The sequence below is a fragment of the Vanellus vanellus genome, assembly GCF_965231255.1.
Source record: "Vanellus vanellus genome assembly, contig: HAP1_SCAFFOLD_39, whole genome shotgun sequence".
Classification (NCBI taxonomy): Eukaryota; Metazoa; Chordata; class Aves; order Charadriiformes; family Charadriidae; genus Vanellus; species Vanellus vanellus.
The window spans coordinates 257936-264446 of NW_028126929.1; positions in this window are offsets into that span (position 1 = coordinate 257936).

The following is a 6511-nucleotide window of genomic DNA, read 5'->3' on the forward strand; positions in this document are numbered from 1 at the left end:
CCCACCCAAACCAGTCTTTGGGTCCATGACTGGAAGTGTCTGAGGTCAGGTTGGATGGGGCTGCAACCAACCCCGTCTACTGGAACCCAAACCACCCAGAAATCCAATCCAAACTGTTCTTTGGGTCCGGTTGGAGGTGTTCAAGGTCAGGTTGGATGGAGCTGGGACCAACCTGGTCTACTGGAAGGTGTCCCTGCCAATGATGGGGAGGTTGGACTGGATGGACCTTCAAAGGTCCCCTTCAACACAAACCGTTCTGTGGGTCTATGACTGGAAGTGTCCTATGTAAGGCTGGATGAGACTGGGACCAACCTTCTCTACTGGTTCCCAAACCTTCCAGCCCAAAAATCCAACTCAACCAACCCAAACCTTCTATGAGTCTGATTGGAGGGGTTCAAGGTCAGACTGGACGGGGCTGGGACCAACCTGGTCTGTTGGAACCCAAACCACCCAAAAATCCAACTCAACCAATGCAAACCATTCTGTGGGTCTGAGTGGATGTATCCAAGGTCCGGTTGGATGGGGCATTGAGTAACCTGCTCTACTGGAAGATGTCCCTGCCAATGACAGGGGAGGTTGGACGAGATGGACCTTCAAATGTCCCCTCCAAGCCAAACCAGTCTGTGGGTCCATGACTGGAAGGTCCGAGGTCAGGCTGGTTGGGGCTTGGAGCATCCTGAGCTGCTTGAAGCTCTCCCTGCTAATGGCCACCCCACCAGAGGGCAGCAGGTTGGCGGTTGCCGTGTCACCACGGTCAGTCAATCAGCGATGAACATGTCACCCTGATGTCACAAGGGGTGCATGACACACCCACTCAGAGCAGGGGGTATAAAAGGGCCCACCAGGTGGTGGGTCCCACACTTTGCAGGAACGTCCATAAGACGACCTCCAACATGGCTGTTGCCACCAAGAACCGACCCGCCAGCGTGAGGCGGACCAAGATGGACTTCTGGGATGGGATGGAGCACACCTTCGCTATGTCCAGCGTCACCGCTGAAGGTACGGCCAACTGCAGCCACCTCTCCGGCAGCCAAGACTCAAGGGCTTGTCACCATTTTGGAGCCAGCCGTGATACTTGGCGTCTGCCACTGCGTCGCGGCTCAAGGGGGAGATGTTTGGGGTGGACCTGAGAGCTGGTGGAGATGGGGCCTGACCTGGTTCTTCTTTGTTTTTTCAGAGCGAACGGCCGTCTGGGATGCAGTGGCTGGCTACATTCAAGACCAACTCCTGCTCCACAAGGTGGTGCAAAACCCGCGTCTTCCTCATCCACCATGAGGGGTGGTGGGATCCCCCTGGGGCGTGGCCTGCTGTCACCCTTCAACTCCTCAGAAAACAGGAACCTCACCCCGTCATCCCCCCCGACAGCCAAACGGGGCCTGTGCAATGTTGGTGTCACCTCTGGTAGGGCTGATCCTGGTCACTGGAGACCCCCTGGGATGTCCTTGTCCTGGTTCTGCCCAAACTCCAGTGCTGTTTTTTTCTCCTGAGGAGGGGAAGGACTCAACATCTCCTCCCCAAAGTTCTCCCCACCGCCCAGCTCATGCCTCCGAACAGTTGGAGAGGGCAGGATCCAGCCTGAAGCACCATCCCTGGATGGGGGAGGTCACTTCCAGATCTTCCCTCTGGCCAATCCTCACCCTCCCACCCTTCTCGTCCACTTGCAGGGTGTCCGAATTCCCACCCTCGGCTCCTTCAGCACTGTCCCCGAACGCGTCCAGGTCGGAGATGAAACCCTGACTATCCAGAAACCGGTGTTCCACCTGGCCAGGAACCTTGCCGTTGTCCACAACCTGATGGACAACAAGGACTACCTGCCCGGTAAGATGGCTGACTGCATGGTCATCTTCTCTGAAGCAACTCCAAAGTCCAAAAATTGAGTGGTTTTGAGTTTTTTTGGGGCAATGCAATGATTGTGACGCACAAGCTGTAGGACACAGGCCACCGGATGAGCATCTCCATCCTTCTGTGGTTTTTCCAGGCAACAAGGAGCTGGAGTCCCTCAAGTACTCCAAGGTGGCCGTGGCAGCCGCTGTGTCCCGGCAGAAAGTGGTGGACTGCATCCAAGGCACCACGACCCTCCTCTCACACTGCCTGGGGAAGGGGGAGAATGTGGCCCTCATCCTGAGGGAGGTGGGGGTGCTCCTCATTGAAGGCACGAAGGTGCGCATGAAGTTCTACCACGACTTTCTGGAGAGGCTGTCTGGGAAGGAGAACTTGAAGAAGGTTGCCTTCAAGGTGAGCGTTTCGGTTTCTCTGTGGCGCGTGCGGTCCCACGGCAGTGTTCCGGCACTGCTTGTGTGGGGTCCCTCAGGACACGTTCAGCCACTCGGTCCAGGTGAGAGTTATGGTCCTGCCAACACTTGCTGCCTTGAGCTCCTCCAACACTGAGTGCCTCAGCCATATGGAGGATGTCCCACCATCTTTGGCCTCCTCCAACGTGGGGTGCTTCAACCACGTTGAAGATGTCCTGCCATCTTTGGCCTCCTCCAATGTGGAGTGTTTCAACCACGTTGAGGGATGTCCTGCCATCTTTGGGCTCCTCCAACACTGAGACCCTCAACCACATTGAGGATGTCCTGCTGTCTTTGGCATCCTCCACTGTGGAGTGCTTCAACCACGTTGAGGATGTCCTGAATCTTTGTGTTCCTCCATTGCAGGTCCCCCATCTGCTGGACATGATTGTGTCCCCAGTGGTACCTGTGGCCTCACTGAGTTTCTCCGGCCATGTCATCCTCTTTCCCAAGTGAGTACGTTGGCGGCTGTAGCCGCTCTTTGATGCCAATGCCCAAGATAGCATCTCCTCCTTGTGCTACCATGGGTGTCCTCCTCTGGGGACACCAGGCGGCGACTCTTGATGATGTCCCCAGGCCGCAGTCACTCCCATAAGGTGGCTCTGAGGGGAAAGACAGAGGAATTTGGGTGACATTTCTTCTCGTGGTGGCCTGGACTTCTTTGCTGGGCGACTCCATTTCCCAGGCCTGTCCTTGGGGATGGGATGTGGTAGACTTGGGAAGACAATGGCCTTCATGGCAATGCCATACCCTGCCTGCGGGCAGGTGGCCGCAACAAGTGGCAAGTGCTGGTGGTGCCATGGGTCATGTGGGTGTCTTCTCCTTCTTTCCAGATTTGTGATGGAGTGTGTGCCCAAACACCCACCCAGGGCTCTCCTCAAGACCTCAAGACAAGTCCCTGGTGAGGACAAGCAGATGAGAAAAGACAGTTTGCCACCTCTTCAGCAAGGTGGGAAAGGTAAAGCAGCTCCCAGCTCCTCTCCATGGGACGGGCAACTAACATGCCGTCTTGTGGGGAAATGGCTGACGCTGAGCACCAAAAGGCTCCAACTTGTCCCAAAGCTTCAGGCCAGCTCCTGAGGGCTTTTTGTCCTAACGATTCGTTGGCATCACCAAAACAGAGCCCCAGGGTGGGATGTGCCCAAGGGTACGGTGGGAGGATGGTGGGCCAAGGCCTTCTCCCCCTCTTCCCCTCAGAAATGACACCTAACCCCAAAAAATTAGTCCCTGTCCCCTCCCCGGCATCACCCGGCTCCTCCTTCCTGACCATGATGATGATGATGAAATCAGAAATGGGAAATGGTGCTGGTGTTGGGGAGGACACGATGGGGCTGCGAGAGGGGCAGAATGTCCACCCCTCGGACATTTTGGGAAGAGGCCTGAGCACCCCCTGCGTCACAGCGATGCTCTTCTGAGGAGGTGTCTCCTTTCTGGTTCCAGTGGGGTTTCCTGGTTTTCCCTTTCCTGCTGGTTCCGAGCCTGACTCAAACCGAAACGTCACAGTTCAGGGAAATCTCAGGGCCACAGAAGAGGAAGAGGACAAGGTCTCTGGCCAGGTGAGGCTGAAGGCTCAGGGCGGGCGGCCGCACGGGGCCATTTTACCCGGAGAGGTGGCAGATGCCCCATCCCCGGAGACGTTCCAGGCCAGGTTGGATGGGGCTTTGAGCAACCTGATCTGGCTGAAGACCTCCCTGCTCATGGCATGGGTGTTGGACTACGTGGACCTTCAAAGGTCCCTTCCCACCCAAACCGTTCCATCAGCCTGACTGGAGGTGTTCAAGGTCAGGTTGGATGGGGCTGGAACCAACCTGGTCTACTGGAAGGTGGCCCTGCCGATGACGGCAGGGGATGTTGGACTACATGGACCTCTAAATGTCCCTTCCAACCCAAACCATTCCATGATTTTCTGACCCAGCAAGAGCCCATTCCCCAGCCCTGAACACTCCTTGGCCATCACCACCCAACAGTGGTGAAGGCAGCACCTGGAGGGGTGGGATGGGGCTGCTGGGAACACCCCCGTTTCACAGGGCTGGTTGTTCTCCAGCTCTTCAGGAGAGCCCCAGTGTGGTCTGGGGACATGGGGACAGCTGTGTGTCAGATGAGGGTCCCGGCACAGGGGGTTTCCTCAGCCGACCTGCTGGTGGCTATGTGAGGAGGCACATGGCTCATGGGGAGGGGCAGAAAGCGGCCCCAAACCCATTGCATCCTCAGGTAGACCTCTCCCTTTGTGTCCTTCCAGGTGGCAGTTGGTGGTCCCAAGGGTCTCCTCCGCCATAAACCAGCCTGTGACCAGCCAACCCAAGGGCAAAGCCATGCCCAAAGGACAAGCACAGAAGCAGAGCCAAGAGCAGGCAGCAAAAACTCAGCACTACGGAGGAGGAAGAACAAGAGAAAGAGGAGGAGAAGGAGGAAGAGAAGGAGAAGGAGGAAGAGAAGGAGGAGAAAGAGGAGGACAAGGAAGAGGAGGAGGAGAAGGAGGAAGAGAAGGAGGAAGAGAAAGAGGAGAAAGAGGAGGAGAAGGAGAAGGACGAGGAGAAGAAGGAAGAGAAGGAGAAGGAGGAAGAGAAGGAGAAGGAACAGTGGAGAAAAACCTCACCGAACGCGCAGCGCTGAAGGCGGTGAAGGCCAAGTCCTCCCATCCTCAGGAAGCCTCGGCCTTCATAACGCCTGTAATAGCTGTATTATCAGCAACGAGCTCCGAGTCAGCCTGCTCGAGGAGCCCACCTACGGGGCCCTCCAACGGCCACCACCGAGCCTGAGGCAGCAAAACCAGCAAAGCTGTCCCTCCATGGACACCCCTGGTTTGGTCCAGCCGGTGGGTGAGGGGACCACCTCCAGGCCATTGTCTGGTGCTGAAGACCACTTTGGTGCTCCCTTGGCCGTAGAGGCCACGGTTGGTCATCATGAAGGAGATGAATAAAGAGATGTTGTGAAAGAACATTGACCACCTCCCTCAACAAGCCTCCCCAACTCTTGGAGCACAGGGCAGAGGGCGGCTGCAACAAGGAGCTAGTGGTGGCGGTGATGCTGGCGGTTGGCAAAAACACCTTCCCTGATGACCCCGACAGCTTTGCCTGCTCCACCTCCTTTAACAAAGTCCAGGACTTCTTGGAGCCTAGGGTGGAGGGTGACTGCTCCAAGGACTGCCTGGTGCAAGCAATGCTTGGAGATAATGACCCTTTCTGGGGAGTGCCAGACACCCCCTTGCAGGACCCCAAGGGGAAGCAGGGTGGGGTGGCAGCAGACCTTCCCACCTGGCTGACACCGAGTCCTTTGGAGACTTCCAAGAGGAGCTCTGCGGAGAGTTCAGAGAAGACTTTAAAGGACAGTCCTGTGAAGAGTCCCTGGAAGGATCCCCTGAAGGGTCCTCCAGAGAGTCCCCTGCTGAGAACCCTCCGTCACCTGCTGCCAAGAACCCTGGCCAGACCCCCGGCTGTCCCCCAGCACTGGCCACCCCGCATGGCCCAACTGTTGAAGGAGCCGCTGAGGAGGCAGCCCCGTGAGGTTTTGACCTGCTCGCTGCTGCCACCAGCCATTGTCTCCTGCCAGGCTGTGCCTAGATCGGGAGAGGTGGGTGGCAAGCAGGCCAAGCGCCCCACGCCACACGGCACCCCCAGGACGCAAGAGACCTCCCCATGGGACAACATCCCACCCAAGAAGAGGAAGAAGATGGTGGTGTGCCAGGTGGAAAAACACTCCAAACCCCTGTGGGAGGGGACACCGGAGCGGGACGGTGCCGCAGTGGGCAGCAGCAGGCAGCACATGGGCAGCAACAAGCAGAGGGCATCTGATGGCAACACCATGGCCACCAAGCGACCCAGAACGCTGGGGGATGCAGGGGGGCAAAGTGCCCCACCCCCCCCAGCCGCTCTTCATGGGCTGATAGAGAAGGCATGGAGCACGGATCCCCACCGCATGTGACCCACACCCACCCACTCCAGCCCCAGACCTCTCCCACATCTCTCTCTCTTTCTTAATTCATTAAAGGTTTGATGTTTGGTTCACAGTGTGTCTGCCTGCGGTCATTCCTGCAGTGGGAGGCGTGGGGGTGAACGCAGCCCATGCCACATGTGTTCATCTGACACTCCACCTCTTCATCCTAGTATATGAGGAATCCCCCGAGATTGTGGGTGGAGACTTTTAATCAGAAGCTTAATTCCCGGACTCAGGGCAAACAAGCTAGAAAGAACTCTCAGAAATCTCTCCGCTACCATGGAAGG